Consider the following 18668-nt stretch of genomic DNA (forward strand, 5'->3'; position numbering starts at 1 on the left):
TCAAGAGGCTCTGAAGCCAGCACCCCACACTACAGAAACCTCCAGAAATGGGTAAGGGAAGGAGGAAACAATGGGAAAATACTATAAACCTCCTACAGGTCTTCTCCCTGCTCCTCTACAAAAACATTTTTTTCTCCAAAAAGTTATTGAGAAATCCACTTCTCTTCCAATATTGAAGAAAACTGTAACTTTCTGTACAGCTGAACACTCCGGCAGTCTAATTAAATATTTACTTCCAATCTCTGATACAACTATTGAACTGGTAGCGAATAGTTTCTCTAGGCAAAGACACGTATCCCAGCTGCAGGCATCTGAAGAAACTCACATGGCAATTATAGAGCTCCCTTGCAAATTCTGAGGGGATGATAGAGTGTTGCGACATTGTATGAACCATTTAGACCAAAATAGACTATCCAACAGTAGAAAGAGGATGATATTGCATGGGGCCAGGGAAAAAGATGTAAATCAGACAGGCTTGTTAAATCATGCATTTATTGGTTCAGTGTGACTCAATACAATTTTTGTGTTAGGAGGGATGAGCCCAGGATATGAACTACAGAGGCTACAAAACTATTGAAGAAAATTCCTGAGAATACCATGGACACCAAGAAAACAAAACCAACGGATCATTGGTAAAACCTATATAACTAAAAGCACAAACAATCAGACTCAAATTATCCTACTTGGACATATTATGCAAAGATCTAGCTCTTTAGGGAAGGCTTTAATGTTGAGAAAGATAGAAGGGAAGGGAAGGAGAGGATGACCAGCAATAAGGTGGATGGTCTCAGTTACAGTGGCAATAAGTGCACCATTGGGAGACCTGGGTTATGGATAGGTTATGGATAGACTATCTTGGAGAAAATTTATCTATGTGGTTGATAGGAGTCGACACTGAGTTGATGCTATATAATCTCTCTCTCCTCCCCTCCCAAAAGACATACAAACACACACATACAGACAAACACACACACAAACATACACATACACACACACACACACACACACATACAAACAACATATGAAGAACAGTTACAGGAACTGGGCATGGCTAGTCTAGTGAAGTAAAGGATCAGGGGAGACATGATAGCAATGTTCTAATATTTGAGGGGCTGTCACAGAGAGGAAGGGATCAGCCTGTTTTCCAACACACCTGAAGACCAGACAAGAAGTAACAGATGGAAACTGATCAAGGAGAGATTCAATGTAGAGACAAGGAGAAATTTTCTAACAGGGAGAACAATCAACCAGTGGAACAGATTGTCTTCAGAAGTTGTGGGAGCTTCATCACTGGATGCTTTCAAGAAGACTAGATGACCTACCAGGTCACTTACAACTATTCTATTCTATTCTATTCTGTTCTGTTCTGTTCTATTCTATTCTATTCTATTCTATTCTATTCTATTCTATTCTATTCAGTTGCTTCACCATACGAGAATTTTTATAACAGATCTTTGTTCCTGCATCTTACTAGCATTGATTATGGTAACAAAGAAACATCTGGTGAAGTCATGGCAGCAACCTGATGAGCCTCTTTTCTGATTTAGCAGATTAGAATATTTAATTACGGGGTAGAGGAAGCACTGATACACTCAGCTTCAATACAACTGAAATCTGAGGCTAAATGTCTAACAAGAAAGCAATCTCTTATTTCTATTTAATTTCCTAGCACTGCTAAACCACAGAAAGAAAGGCTATTGTTTTCAGGATCTGTTTTTCAGCCTTTACACTCTTTAAAGATGACATTCGGGCTCAGCCACGTTGGGGAATTCACATCAAACTCTGGTTCATAATTTACATGTAATGACATATACTTGGACCACTGATTAGCTACCTTATCAGCCCTGTAATAAAGGAATTGCATAACCCCTAGTTTATCATTCATTTATCTGAAGTCATTTTGAATAATATCACAAGATTCTAATGTAATCATTATGCTGTACAAACACACACATACAGACAAACACACACACAAACATGAAGAACAGTTACAGGAACTGGGCATGGCTAGTCTAGTGAAGTAAAGGATCAGGGGAGACATGATAGCAATGTTCTAATATTTGAGGGGCTGTCACAGAGAGGAAGGGATCAGCCTGTTTTCCAACACACCTGAAGACCAGACAAGAAGTAACAGATGGAAACTGATCAAGGAGAGATTCAATGTAGAGACAAGGAGAAATTTTCTAACAGGGAGAACAATCAACCAGTGAAACAGATTGTCTTCAGAAGTTGTGGGAGCTTCATCACTGGATGCTTTCAAGAAGACTAGATGACCTACCAGGTACAACTATTCTATTCTATTCTATTGTTCTGAGTTCATTCTATTCTATTCTATTCTATTCTATTCTATTCTATTCTATTCTATTCAGTTGCTTCACCATACGAGAATTTTTATAACAGATCTTTGTTCCTGCATCTTACTAGCATTGATTATGGTAACAAAGAAACATCTGGTGAAGTCATGGCAGCAACCTGATGAGCCTCTTTTCTGATTTAGCAGATTAGAATACAGAGGAAGCACTGATACACTCAGCTTCAATACAACTGAAATCTGAGGCTAAATGTCTAACAAGAAAGCAATCTCTTATTTCTATTTAATTTCCTAGCACTGCTAAACCACAGAAAGAAAGGCTATTGTTTTCAGGATCTGTTTTTCAGCCTTTACACTCTTTAAAGATGACATTCGGGCTCAGCCACGTTGGGGAATTCACATCAAACTCTGGTTCATAATTTATGTAATGACATATACTTGGACACTGATTAGCTACCTTATCAGCCCTGTAATAAAGGAAGCATAACCCCTAGTTTATCATTCATTTATCTGAAGTCATTTTGAATAATATCACAAGATTCTAATGTAATCATTATGCTGTACAGCATGTGTGGGCCAGAATCCTACACTGTCAGTGTCAGAGGACTGTCATAGTTCATACTACTTAATTTGCTCACTTCTTTCACATTTATAAAATTGGAGTCAACAGTCTAGTGTAGCATAATATTCTGGATGAGGCACTTATACAAATTGTTAATAAGATGTTCAAGTGAAACTACAGGAAAGATAAAAAAGAGTGGATTGGGGATGTGGGGATGAATATATAGAAGAGTCCATATTCTATAGAAATTCTATGATTTTGTATAATTTGAGTATATTTGAGAGCATTGATCCAAATTATACACATACACATCTTATGATTACAAATACTATGCCCAGTATGTAGAAAATGTTTGGGTGTGCATGTGTTTCTGTGTGTCAGTCATACACAGACTTATGTATATGAATGAGAGCTGGTGTGGTTACATGTTAAAGTGCTGGATTAGTAAGGTGACCAACTTTTTTACAACAAAAAGGAGGACACGAATAAATTGAAGAAAAAAATATCGTAAATAAAAGAAACATTGTATTTATTGCAACAATAATACAGAATACACTATAATATGATCAATGCATAATAAAAAACATTTGTAACAATAACATTTTATATTATAATTATGCTTACATGCCTATTAATTATTTAAATGAGTACTTTTCCATTGAATGAATATTTTTTGTCAATGTATCATCTTCTAACAATATATTGGAAATATCTGAACAAGAAATATCCTTCATATTGAATTTTATAGCAAGTGCTGCAGCTAGAGTATCAACATTCAATCTCGATTTCTCACTTGTCCAAAAATCTACACAGCTGGACTGCGCGGGGGTGGGCGGCGGAGGCAGGTGTTGTGAGCCAGGCGCTCCAGGATGGCCACATAGATGTGCAGGGTGAGGTGGTGGCAGCGCAGATCAGCACTGCGTTAGACCACCAGCTGGCGCAGCCCATGGAAGGTCAACTGCCCGCCGCGCCCCCGCCCACAGCCGCCCCGCCAGCACCGCTGCCCTGCCGTGGAGAGCCGGCCCCACAGCTTGCAAAGCACCAGCCAAGCCAGCTCCGGCCCTGAGCCGCCCCCCAGCACCACCGCCCACCCTGCACATCCCCATAGAGCCAGCCCCACGGCTCACAAAGGCAAAGCACCAGCCGCGCCAGTTCCAGCCCTGCAGCCGCCGCCCCCAGTTGCCCCCCAGCACCACCGCCCACCCTGTGCATCACCGTAGAGCTGGCCCCACAGCTTGCAAAGGCAAAGTACCAGCTGCTCCAGCTCCGGCTCTGGGGCTGTCCCCCCAGCCGCCCCCCAGCACCACTGACCACCCTGCACATCCCTGTAGAGCCGGCCCCATGGTTCGCAAAGCACCAGCCACGCTGGCTCCAGCCCTGCAGCCACCCCCCAGCACCACCGCCTACCCTGTGCATCCCCGTATAGAACCGAACAGGGAAGATCAAGAGAAACTTACTGCTCCAGTCTCCTCCAGCTGTCTGCGGAATTAAGTAAGAGATGGTGTAGTTGGGTAGCAGTGAGGGGTGCAAAGTTCCTGCAACTTGCACGTGCAAAGTTTGCCGCCTGAGTGTTTTGGCGCGCTCAGCAGCAATTCCTATTGGCTTTCGAAAGCCAATAGGGGGAGTAGCACAGCTCAGGCAAAAGTTGAAAAAAACCATCAAAAAAAGGTCCTGGAACGCCTTCTGGGCGTTCTATGAGGGAAAAAAAGCCCTGCAGATAAGTTTTCAAATATAGAAAAAGAGGATATTTAGGAGGACATTTTCGAGGGAGGACAGAACTCAAAAAAGGAGGACTGTCCTTCCAAAAGGAGGACAGTTGGTCACCTTAAGATTAGGAGCGAGGAGTCCCATTTTGTAGTCTGCATTTAGGCCTGGAAGCTGCTAGATGACTTTGGTCCAGTCACTCTCTCTCAGTTCTAGACAGGAAAATAATGTGATAATGCCTTTATCACCATCAAACATCCACATCTGCTTATCCCAGATCCTTGGGAAGGACTCAGTGGGTGGATAAAAATGCTAGATCACATCTGAATATCTGGCTAACTTGGGTAACGAACCATGATAAAGATCTACCAGTATGGCCTGGGCTAACATGGTAGACTGTGATCCATAATCTTTAATGAAAAAAGCTTCATTTTGCAATGGGTTGATTTGAACTGATAATAACAGGCATATCACACATGCCTGATTCATTAAATTATTGATAAAATTATTCTGTGGCATTTTGTATTATTTCCCCCAGTATTTGATCCAACCAGAAAAATATGTCCTTTAATAGTTCCTCCCTCCCTTCCTCCCTCTCTCCCTCCCTCCCTCCCTCTTTCTTTCTTTCTTTCTTTCTTTCTTTCTTCTCTAGATTGTTCTATGACAAATAATATCAAGCTATTATTTGAACTTACAAGCATAGATAGAAAAAAAATAGCAAATTAATTTATTCCGGCAAACATGAAATAAAAATGAGCTAGCTGAGTTTTGTTGATGGTTTTCAACTTAGCCCTTCCAAAATAATATAACAAACTAATAAAAATTATGGCACAATTAATATTTGTGATTTGGAAGCTGCATAGATTTAGTACCCATATAAACAAGCCTGAACAGCAAGCATGGCCCACATTGTGTGGGAGTTGTAGCCCTAAACAAATGGAGGATCTAGATGGGAAATGTTCAGAAATAATGATTATGATTCAATATAGCACATAGTTGTAATATTAATTATGGTTACAGGTAGTCTTTGAGTTACAACAGCAATTGCAATCTCTTTATTATTCTAAACCCAAGACAGGCAGGTCATTAAGCAGAAAGTGAAGGAACTTCCAGGTAAGGAGTGCAGAGGTCCCACAGTGAGTTGGGAGGCCCTGAGAGGCCTGGTGCAGGCTGTGCGTCCTTGAGGGGTTGCTGCAGTGCAGCACAAGCTCAGGGAGGCCAGGGAAAGCTAATGTAGAATGCATGCATGTGTGCAAGCATGGAGAAGACCAGGGAAAGAAGGTGTGGGATGCATGTTTTTCTGCAAGCACAGAAACGCCCAAAAAGGCTGAAACACAGGCTGGAGAAGGAGGATGCTGATGGGTTGAGTGAGCAAAGGAGGAGGAATGAGGGCACAGTGCAGGCAAGAATAGAAAGTCTGGCGTAGAAGAATTACCCAAGTAATTGTGACCTTCCTTACCTGTTTCCAATTGATTTTGCTTGTAAAAAGCTGGCAGAGAAGATTGGTAATCATGGACCATGGGTTGCTCCAACTGGCTATAAGTGTGAGCTAGTTGTCAAGTGCCTGAGTTTTGTTCAGGTGACCATGGTGGTGCTACAATGTCCAGAACTTTGAGGACAAGTTGTAACTCTCTTTTTTCAGTGCCATCGTAATGTTGAACAGTCACTGAATGAAAGGTCATAACTTGATTATCCTCCGTTAACAATGGTAGCTGAATTCGATAACTCTTTCACTAAATGTGATCATAAAGCATGACTGTTCAAAGTTATTACAATGGTGTGGAACTAGAAGATTTATGCCTGACACTCAAAATTGCAACCATTGCAGAGTCCTCATAGTCATGTGATTATAATTCTGGTATTTGACAACCAGCCTACAATTACAACAGTCGCGGTATCCCATGGTGACAGGATTCACATTCTCTACTAACTTCCAACAAGACAACGGTGAAGATGATAGGTGATCACAAATGGCAATCACATGGTGTCCTGCATAATGACTGTGCAAGATTTGCCTAACAAAGGCAAGTGGGACTGCTGGATCTGCCATCACACCAAAAACCAGAGTTGTTATCTCATTACTATAGGGATTCTGCAACAGAGGCAATTTTGAGGACTAGGTGTAAATCTTGTTTCACACAATTGTCATTTTGAATATTCACTGAAGGAATGGTTGTTAACCAAGGACTCTCTCTGTATGATTTAAATGCTTATATTATAGTTCAATGCAACACATAAGTAATAAGTTGTTTCGCTAAAGTATACATTCTCTTTTTCTCTCACACACATTGTACACTTATATCAAATGTAGACTGGAAAAATTCTTGCCTTTTCTCCTATCTTTCTAGAATAGATGTAGGTGTAGATCCCTGCAAACAAATAGTACAGAGGAAAGAGAAACAAAAGGTTTACCAGGAGGAGGAAATGATAGAGAGAAACCACATTGGTTATCTGTCTCACAGTAGCAGTTGTTCCTTGTTGAAAAGTCTAATGTGTCTCTGAACACACAGGCAGACATACAGAATATGCAAGTACATCATAATGTATATTAAGTAAGCTTATTGTAGGTCATTTAGTAAATTTGTAAGAAATCATGTTTGTATGTGGATATCCTAAATGTATTTACTGAATTATTGAGGAGGTTCACTTACAGAGTAAACATCCAGTCCAATTTACTGTGGATATTAATAAGGCAGTATTCCAGCCTGACATTTTTTAAACAGCAGATTTCTTTTTAATGATAACAAAAATAACTACTTATGCTGACTATGTCACCTAACAAGCCTTCATTCTGAACTCTATACATCTTTGCATGGATTTGAGGAAAACTTTTTTTAAAAAAAATTCAAATTATTCAACTGTCATTCTTCAACTCATACATTTTTCTGATGCTAGTTTTCAAATATGCATTTCCCCAATGTAATCTTCCCCATAAATAAATAAATAAATCCATATGCAGTATTTGGTGGTGCAATTTTTCAGACTTTTTTCCCCCAAATTTTGATATGGAAAAGGTAAACACCGTGATTTTGAAAAGTCTGGTAGAGCAGGACACAAAAATCAACCCTCAATTAAAACTGTGGCTAAATTATTTTACATTCCTACGGGTGACTGAGCCCTATTGAATCTATTCAGTCTTGAATCTGCTTCTCATCTCTGTTTGGAATCTTTCAGATCAGTTATACATTTGCACTTTCTCTATGAGCTGTATGGTTCTCTGTGTAAATTTATGGGAGGCATTACTAACTATTACTGCTTATCTGTCATAAGTAAATAATTACCTTTATGAAGTATTACGAGATGATGTGTTTCATGAAAAAACAAAACAAAAAACCCAATTAGATTAGTCACCTTTAAAATGTAAGACAGTAAAAATAAATGAGGATATCAATCTTGTATCGTGCTATAACTCATGTGTAATTTAATCCTATTTAAGCTTTATTCCTATATAAATAGCAAAAGCAAATTCATTAATCCCATGTTTCTGCACAATTTTTTTTTCAATCAAGAAATTTAGTGACGAAGTTGAGGTTTGTCTTCTGGCATTATTATTGTGGGGAAAAAACAATTTATAGTGTACAGTTTATGAGATAATTATTGTTGTTGTTAAGAATAAAACCAGCCCCTGCAGGAGTTGTGGTACAATGAGCACGCTTGGATTTTATCCTTGTATAGTTTGACATTCGGAACATTTGTTAGTTAATGTCAGATTGTGATGAAGATAAAATAATAATAAACAACAGCAACAATATCAAGCCTTCAGAGTGAATGATTTGAAAAAATAATGGGGGTTGAAATGCACTTAACAGCTGGAATAATATCTAGGTTGGGTAACTGCATGCAAAAATTGCAAATAAAACTGAAAAACTGCTATTCATTTAAGCAACACATGGTACATAAAACAAGTCAGAGCACAGCTGGATGGACACATATATAAATATGAGTGGAATAAACAAAGAACTTTCTTTTGCGATGCAATAGGAAAAGCACAGTTCTATAGAGTAATGAGACAAAAGTAATTTGAATCTTATTAGCAACTGACTATAATATGTGAGAGGAAAAAAATTCAGAAACTATCGGCCACAGATTGTCTGCTTCTAATGATTATTACTAAATTGCATCACACATACATATAAGCTCTCCCATGAAGACTCTATTAAATGAAACATGTTGGATGAATAATGCAAGTTTAGGTTTTGCCATCATAAATCAAGAAGCTCATTAGTCCATGTTGGCTGGAGATCCTGGGATTTGAAGTCCAATATATCTATAAGGCACCAGCCTGGGGAAGACCCAGCTAAACCCACAATTAAGTTTGACAGAAATGCAAAATGGGAATCATCATCCTTATCTTAATCCTGCCTTTGATCTTCATTTTTCTTCCTTCTTTACCCATCGTGGAGGTACTAGTCAAGGCTTGAAAAAGATTTTCTAAAACTTATTCAGCATCTTCCTCCACCAAACCTGTTATGACCACCACAGCCACAGAAGGCAATAGGATATGATACATTTGAAGAAGGGCAAGAATTCAAAGTGGGAAGGAAGCTTGAAAAATGTGAAAATGTGAAGCATTAATCATACTTGCACTGATTAATTCTAGTTTGGATTCTACCCAGTATCTTTTGAAATGAAATCATCTTTACTGGTTTACAATGTACATATTCCTATCAAAACTGTCCAGAACACACACAAAAAGTCAACCTATTGGCCAAAGAAACACAAGATGGTGGCAAATAGTTTATCTCCTAAGAGTATGTGTAAGAGGCTTATTCAGCTATGAGAATGTCCTTAGGTACTTCCACAATTTCTGCAAAATGATTACTAAACTATTTTCTGATCAACTGGTTGATGTATTATCTAATAGGTAGTGACAAAGTTAGACTTTTTGTAACTCTTGACTGCCACATAGTGGCAGACTGGACTAATGCAGCCATTGGATAAGTGCTGTTGGAGAACAGGAGTTGAGAAACACTGTACTAATTTTTGCATTAAATTAAGTATTGCTATAGATTTAATCACTCCAAAGCATAGGAGGAGAGGAAATGTAGGTGAATGTTGAAGCTATATATAATCTGGTTCATGTTATAGTCTACTGTAGGGTGAAGCTTTTTTAAAAAAGAAATAGTTGAGGAGAAAACTCTCGCCAGAGTATTTCTCCATTTGGAAGGGAATTCCTTGTCTCAGTCTACAGAAGCACAAGACTGAAATATTTTCAACTACCCTTTCAATTACATGCATTAAACCAGGTATGAAGAAGTCAGTTTCAAAGCATCACAGAAGAATTCCTGACAGCCAGAAAAACATAGCAGCATGGATTGAAGGAGATGGTTTTATAGCATGCCAGCCTATTTGTTATCTTCATGCATCATGAATTTTCAGATGAGAAGTCTTATATTTTCCCTGGGAAAACATGACATTCATGTGATGACACCTTGGACCAGTTCCAGCCTGCTACAATAGGAGGCTACAAGATGGAGGACATGTCTCCAGCAAATGGTAAGTGGGGTTTCTTTGTGCCTCTGTAAGCAGGCTATGAGGATGACCCCACTATTAATGTCATGGGTGGAGAATGTGAAAAAGGCTCTGTGTGGGAAACTGACTAGCCTGAAATCAGAGGGCTGAAATTCCAGTCTTCCCTTTTTATTCTCTTGGGAAATTTACTTAACAATCCTAGTTTTTCATGTTTTATTTCACCAGTCCCCAACTTTTACGATTTCGCGGCCCAGGTGGAGGACAGGAGAATTGGCCCATGCAACTGGTGGGTTGTGACATGCATGTACACCAGCCTGCTGCTCATGCAAGTTGAGCTGCCTGTGCGTCAGTCCGCTGCTTGCAGAAGTTGAGCTGTGCATGTGCACGCTGGCCTGCCGCTCGCGCAAGTCAAACTGCTTGCATGGCCTGGTTCCAATTCACGGCCCAGGCCATGGTTGGGGATCCTTGTTCTATTTATATGGAGAAAAAATAACTAATGTAGTATATCAACTAATGTACCGTATATGCCGGCGTACAAGGTGACCCGGCATATAAGATGACCCCCGTCTTTGGCGCCGAGTCGCAAGAACATCATCTTATACGAAACTACCAGTATTTCTGGCATATAAGATGAGATATAAGACGACCCCCGTCTTTGGCTTTTAACGCATGCGGAAGTCGCCTTCGCCAGCATTACGGTATATACAAAATAAGTTCTGAAACAGAGCACATATTGTAAAACTGAAATAGGAAACTTATCCCGCAATAGAACAGGTCTCTATTCTCAGTTCTCTCTCTCTCTCTCTCTCTCTCTCTCTCTCTCTCTCTCTCGCTCTCTCTCTCAAAAGAAGTCACCATTATTCCCAGAAGCTCTGATAGAGTTCTTGTTTTCATTATTTAATCCTCTGTAACTTAAATGAGGCATTGAAATTTAAGACCTATATTTATTCATCTTATATATATTTTATTTTGTTTGTTTCTTTATTTGTATTTGTATATTTATAAATAACTCAAGGCAGTGAACATATCTAACAAACATCCTTTTTTTCCCACAACAACAACCCTGTGAGATGCATTGGGCTGAGAGAGAGTGATTAGCCCAAATTGACTAGCCAGCTTTCATGACTAAGGCAGGACTTGAACTCATGGTTTCCTGCTTACTAGCCTAGATATGAATGATTTTTTTTTTCAAAATAGAAGCTACCTTGTCTGATACACACACACACACACACAAACCATACACAGAGAGACATAATTTGTATTTTACCCCTTCTCCAAACCTTTCTCTTTTAAAAAAACTCTTTGTCAAATGATTTGTGGATGCTGCCTCTTCTATCTGGAAGTCTTAGCAGGGATTTTCTTTTTGTGTCAGATGTTTTCCATCCTACTACAATGTTTATTTAGGATTATTTTGTATGATTACCATAACAATGTCAGTTTCTGATTAAAAACTCATTAAATAAATAAAATGATAATAATGAACTAGGCTATTTCTCTCATATTATTCACGGCTTTCATATTTCTGACACTTCGGAAGATATATGAAATGCAGATCTGCAGGAGAAGACTGGTAAATTATCCCAGGTTAAAACTGATACCAGCTGGCTTTCAAGCAAAGGGCCATTCTTAATTTTTCAAAAGTTTTACAAATAAGAATCCACCCTCCCCTCCCCAACCACCCCACCCCCCCCCCCCGACTTCCCAGAACTGAATATAGGATTATTTAAAAAATATTTTAAAAATAACATTTGCAATTTATGAAATAATTAATAATAATAATAATCACAGTAATAATATATATAATAATAATATGCATAACATAAACTTTAAAATGAATAATATATACTAAAAAAGAAAAAAAAAATGAAAAAAAAAATAAAAAAGAAGAGAGAGAGAGAAAGAAGAAAGAAGAAAGTAGACGAAGAATAAAGCATATATATATAAAAATATATATATATATATATATATAAATAATAATACGTAAAAAATGTATATATATAAAAAAGAAAAAGAAGAAAGAAAGAAAGAAAAAACAATCATTACAAATTATAAAAAGGCTAAATAATATTTTTCCATATCCAAATTATGTTGTATAAAATTTATCCATTTTTCCCATACCGCAAAAAATTTTTCTTGAGATTGCTCCTTTAAGAAAGCCGAAATCTTTGCCATTTCTGCAAATACGAAACTTTATGAAACCATTCTTGTAAAGTAGGCAAAGATTCCTTCTTCCAATATTGTCCTATTAACAACCTAGCGGCTGTAATCAAATTTAACATCAATATAACCTCCTTAGCATCACAGTCAATAACAATACCTAGTAAAAATAATTGCGGAGTAAATTTTACCCTCCTTTTAAAAATTCTTTGAATATTCCACCATATCTTAATCCAAAAAGCTTTTATATGCTTACACGTCCACCAAATATGGTAATAGTAGCATCCAAATATCCACATCTCCAGCATTTCGGCTGTAGATTAGGGTACATAATGGACATTTTCTTTGGGTCAAGGTGCCATCTATAAAACATCTTATAAAAATTCTCTCTTAAATTTTGCGCTTGTGTGAATTTAACATTTCTTATCCAAATAAGTTCCCAAGTATCCATTGAAATCGTTTCACCAATATTCTGTGCCCATTTAATCATACAATCTTTAACTAGTTCAGGTTCTGAATCTAATTCCACTAAAACCCCATAAACTCTCTTAATATGGGTTGGCCTTTGATCTCTTACTTGTTTTAAAAAAATTTCATCTTCTCTAAGCCAGCCCATTTTACAATCCATCTTCCATCTATCCACTATTTGTCTATATTGGAACCATGAATAAGTTAAGTTTTCATGTGTTAATTCTTCCAAAGATTTTAACTGCCAGTCTTGGCCATCCCATCTTAGTAACTGTACGTAAGAGACCTTGTCCATATTTACCCCTTTCCTTATACCTTCTATGGCATGCCGAGGTATAGCCCATAATGGTATTTTGAAGTCACTTTTATAATACTTTCTCCACACTCTTAGCAAAGAGTTTCTTATAATATGAGACTTAAAAACCCAATCCACTTTTTTATTAAATATTAAATAGGCATGCCATCCAAAAAGTAGGTCCCAGCCTTCCAAATGAAGTATTTCTGTATTTGTTAAATTCACCCAGTCGCTAATCAATGTCAATACTACAGCATCATAATACAATTTCATATTTGGTACCTTGAGTCCACCTCTCTCACGAAAATCTTGCAGTATTTTAAGTTTCACCCTTGGTTTTTTCCCTGCCCAAACAAATTTATTAATACCTTTTTGCCATTCATCTAAATTACGTTCGTTTTTTAAAATAGGTAACATTTGAAACAAAAAAATAAACTTTGGCAGGACATTCATTTTAATAACTGCAATTCTGCCCATAAGGGATAACTGTAAATTATTCCAGTTTTTTAAATCCTTCTGTACCTCCATCCACAGCTTTTCATAATTATTTTTATACAATTTTACATTAGAAGCAGATAATGTAACCCCCAAATATTTTACCTTATCAACAATTTCAAGGGATTTTCTTATTTTTTTAGCTTATGGTCTTATTATTATTAATTTTAAAGCCAGAAACACGTCCATATTGTTGAATCAATTGTAATAATTTCACCACCGAAGAAACAGGTTGAGACAAAGTAACAACCAAGTCATCTGCAAAGGCTCTTAATTTATATTCTTTTTTATTAATTTCTATTCCTTTTATTTCTTGAGACTCCCGAATTTTAATCAACAAAATTTCCAGTGTTAAAACAAACAATAACGGAGACAACGGGCATCCCTGTCTTGTTCCTTTTTCTATTACAAAAGCCTCTGACAAACCCCCATTTACAATAATTTGAGCAGTCTGTTTTTGATATATATTGGATAATACTTGTAATATATTTTGTCCAAAATTCATCTCCTTGATTAAACACAGCATAAACTGCCAATTCACTTGGTCAAAGGCTTTTTCAGCATCCAAAAATATCAGGCCTGCAGAGACTTGGTTATTCTTTTCTAAATACTCTAATAAATTAATAATTTGTCTAACGTTATTCTTCATATACCTTCCAGTTATAAAACCCGATTGATCCCTATGTATAAACTGCTGCAAGATCCCCATAAGCCTGTTAGCTAAAATTTTTGCAAAAATTTTATAATCCACATTTAAAAGAGATATAGGCCTATAATTTTTAGGCAAAGTAAGATCTTGACTATCTTTTGGAATCAATGATATAAATAAGCAAAGGGCCATTCTTATCACTCTGCAATTTGGGGGCCTTTCAGAATTTCACTTGTTCAGATAAGATGATGAGTGGGGTTAAAAAAAAAAACACCTTACAAACAAAGTAAGCTTGTAGAGATGAAAAGTCTCCAGCTTTCAGGAGGAACAGTAAACAAAGAAACTGCTATATGTTGGATGAATTCACAACTTGTATTTTCAGAAACTACATCTGAGAGTTGCAGACCTCAAAATTGGGGCTAATTTTGATTGTTAATCTTACAGAGCAGACATGTCAAACACAAGGCCTGGGGGTTGGATGTGGACTGCGAAGTGGTTTCATGTGGCCCGTGAAGCCATCCTGGAAACAGTGAAGGAATGGCCACTGCTGCCTTGGCCCTGGCCCAGGCCGTCCAGGAGCCAATGTACAATTTTGTGGTGGCCATCTATGCTGAAACACATTGAGTCTTAGCTCCACAAGGCCGTCTGGAAACAGTGAGGAACCAGCCCTGCCACGTCGGCCCTACCCCCTGGGTGCATGCTGGGGAGGCATCACCCTTTATGAGGAATGAAAAAATGCACCATCGCCTGGAAGTGGACAGCAAATGGTCCTTGCCTAATTCACATATCCAGCTTAATGGGCTCTGGGGGAGAGGTTTCAGCAGGCAGCAGGGCACTTTCCTCACACCGCCAAGAGCTGAGTCAGGTGGCATGAATCTGATAAGAAGTACAATGCTGCCTAGTCCCCAGCCTGCCCGGTTTCAGCAGGCAGAAAGGTGCAAAGCTGACGAGCTTCGCACCGCCCAGCTCAACCTCTCAGCACTGTGAGGAGAGCGCCCCGCTGCCTTCAAAACCAGGCAGGCTGGGGGCTGGGCAGCATCGTGCTTCTTTTTGGATTTGTGCCGCCTGGTTCAGACTCTTGGCGCTATGAGGAAAGCGCCCCGCTGCCTGCTGAAACCAGGCAGGCTGGGGGCTGGGCGGCATTGCGCAGGTAACGTTGACTCTCACGCTGCTCATGGTATCCCTTCCCCCAGAGCCCACCAAGCCAGATATGTGAAGTAGGTGAGGGCCATGTGCTGGCCACTTCCAGGCGATGGTGCATTTCTTCATTCTTCACAAAGGGTGACACCTCCCCAGCTTTCTTGCCTGTTTTTCTCCCTCCCTCATCTCAAATATTTTCCCACCACTCTGTATTTAGGAAGGAAGGAAGGAAGGAAAGAAGGAGAGGGAGGGTCTGAGGGAAGTCCTGCCTTAGTTCTGCCCTGCTGCCCTTTCACCATCCCCTTGCCCCCTCCTCCTGGCCTATCCTGGGGGTCTCCCATCCTATTGCTAAGGAAGCTTTGGATACAAAGCCGGGTTTTCTCCCATGGAGAGGAAATGGGCCTCCCTCTGACTTTTCCCTCATACCCATCATGAGCAGCCTGGATAAGAAGAGCAAGCACAGCAGCAGCAGCCTTGAGGAGGAGGTAAGTGCAGTTGGGTACACCTTTGGGGAAGTGGGGCTGGGCTTGGTGCTGTGGGTGCTCGAGTGCCAGGCTGGGCATTTGACCTCTGTTGTCCAAGGCTCTTGGCAGCCTGCGCCACCATCCAGCTCCCCCCCCCCCGCATGGCCTGAGAGGAACAGTGAGGCTCCTCCAGTGGACCATGCCTTGGCACTTGCCCTGGTGCCACCCCCTTCTGCCATAGACTCTCAGATCTGTCCCACTCCTGCCCAGGGCCCCACAGGCACCCTTGATGCGAATGATATAGAGCTGGTCACGCCCACCCAGTAGGCCACCCCCAATCCATCCATGCCCACCCAGTAGGCCGCATCCACCCTGGCCACACCCACCCAGCCCCCCAAGGGCAACCGCAATGCTGATGCGGCCCTCAATGAAATTGAGTTTGACACCCCTGTTACAGTGGGATAAAAATAACCTGCAAAGATTTGAGCTGGGGTATAAAGTGAAGTTTCTGACCCTTTGCACTTTTTAAATGTACAGTGTTGTCAACTGGTGGTACATCAGGGCTTTCCTCTTCTTTTTATGAAATGTTATATGATTGATAAAAGTTACTGCTTTTTAATAAAAAATAAAATGATATCTTGACCGTTTCTATGGTATGTGGTATTATAGGAGACATTGCAAATTCCCAGTAGACAAAAGGAAGGAGGGTGACAGAAAGTTTGTATTGACATCTGTGATAGCTACAGGAGAAATTTTCCAGTGTCATCCATGGGAAATGTTTAAACATTAGGGATAATAAGCAGCTCCAAACTGTATCTAGTATGAAAGAACAGTTCACCATATAACCAATATAGTTTTGGAATTGAACAGACAATATGGCTGTATAATTTTCTATCCACTCTGCTTTTGATACCCTCCCTGGTAAAATCAGCAAAAGAGAACACGGATGGTGTCTGAGACACAATAGAAACAATATTTGGGATATAAAATCAAAATGGTCACAGATATCCACAGAATAAAAATAGAAGCTGTTATGTGGTATCTCCTAGTACTCCTCCTTTTCTTTGCGAAAGGTCATCTCAAAAGCATGTATTTGGAAATGCAACATACAAAAAAGCAATGTAATAGTTATATTTTTAAAGAAACACACATGGTAGAATAGTCACAAGTGGCCAAGGGACTCTGTGGAAGTGGAAGTGTCAAAAAAGTCACAATGGCAGCCATAATCACATGATCAAAGTTACACTTCTCTTCCATGTGGGTTGTGACGGAGAGCTATTATGCAGTCATAGTGACATTTTAACTTTTTTGACAATCCCTGGATGCTCCTGGGTGCAAAACTCTTGTTCAAGTTGTGTTGGTATATAGAGTATCTAGACTGTGTGTGTGTGTGTGTGTGTGTGTGTGTGTGTGTGTGTGTGTGTGTGTACAGTATATGTCTAAAATAGTTTTGAAGATAAGAGTCTCGGGTATATTCATATTCAAAAACTAAAATACAGATCACCAAGACCAAAGAATTTATTTAAAAACTTAGCTTTCATCAGCATCTGCTGACATCGTCAGAGTTCTAGCCAGGATTGAGAATCACGTTCTTATAGTCTCTGTAACATTAAGTGTTTGGCTAATGAGGGTATTACCAGTCTATTTAGTTCCCATCTCCCCCAGGAGAACGTGATTCTCAATCCTGGCTAGAACTCTGACAATGTCAGCATATGCTGACAAAAGCTAAGTTTTTAAATAAATTCTTTAGTCTCAGTGATCTGTGTTTTAGTTTTTGAATACAGTATATGTATATATAGTTTTTTTACAGCAGTAAAGAGAAGGAAAGAGAAAAATAAAAATAAGTAAATACATGAAAACTGGCAGGCAAATTTAGATTGATCTCTACATCAGTCTAAATCAGGGGTAGGCAACCTTGGCTCTTTTATGACTCGTGGACTTCAACTCCCAGAATTCCTCAACCAGCATGGCTCAGCTTGGAAACCTCTCCCTTTCCCCTCAGCATGGCTGGCTCAGGAATTCTGGGAGTTGAAGTCCACGAGTCATAAAAGAGCCAAGGTTGCCTACCCCTGGTCTAAATCATATGGATGTAGAAACTCTTTTTACCCCAGCTTTGCATTATTTCTGAAATTATTTATGAACAACAGGATCGCCCACCAATGATTTTGGGGTTAGTATTTGCAAGTGAGGCATGGCAGAAATAAGCAATTATGTCCATATTTCGTATAACTTGTACAAGAGATAAATGTCTCCAAGGCTGGCCATAACAACCTTCATTTTTAAAACTAATTACATTTACTTGTTTTTATAGTAATATTTTAGCTCAAGGTAATCTCAGATAATGATGAACCTTGGGAGTTTGCACATGCACTCAACCATAAACCATAATACTTTATACCATACAAAAATAAAGCCAATGCCATATTTCAGTGCAGCAAGAAGAGTAAATCCAGCTGTAAAATCTAAAGCAATATAAGGTCTAAAGTCTAAAGATGCCATACAAGAAACTAAAATGGACTGGAAAGATTCAGCAAGTCTCCTCCTACCTTTCTGCAAATCATATCTCACTGTCGATCTACCCACCAAAAACCACATTTTCCAGAATTGTGCTTCCTACTGAACATCACATTCAGCTGTTAGTTCCCACAGAAACTTCCACTGTAGCTCCAAGCATGACTCATCTTTTGAAATAGCTTTTCTTCCAGCTGCCCAGCCAGCCTATTTCTGGATATGGTTCAAACACAGTCATCAGGTTTTATATGTTTGTCACAGTGTAAGGTATTTCTTTTTAATGTGCAGTAACTAGGGCTTTTTTCTTCTTAAAAAAAAACAGAGATGGATGAATATACACAAACAGGAAACCTTTTGATTATGTAGAAGTACAAAATTAGTAAAAGGGTTAGAAATCACTATACGCTATGGAATTCCATTGTTTCCCCCCAAAATAATTC

At 39.1% G+C, this 18668-nt stretch overlaps 1 long non-coding RNA gene across 1 annotated transcript in view; it reads right to left on the bottom strand.

Moving 5' to 3' along the window:
- The window catches only part of LOC120312695, a 49181-nt gene extending 30793 nt beyond the window's left edge, over window positions 1–18388 (bottom strand). Inside the window, exon 1 of the long non-coding RNA XR_005557940.1 lies at window positions 18264–18388. This is a non-coding gene — a long non-coding RNA (uncharacterized LOC120312695). The remainder of the gene's footprint in view (window positions 1–18263) is intronic.
- Window positions 18389–18668: the final 280 nt, after the last annotated feature.

The sequence above is a fragment of the Crotalus tigris genome, unplaced genomic scaffold (genome assembly GCF_016545835.1).
Source record: "Crotalus tigris isolate CLP2741 ecotype Arizona unplaced genomic scaffold, ASM1654583v1 scf7180000017536.10889498, whole genome shotgun sequence".
NCBI lineage: Eukaryota > Metazoa > Chordata > Lepidosauria > Squamata > Viperidae > Crotalus > Crotalus tigris.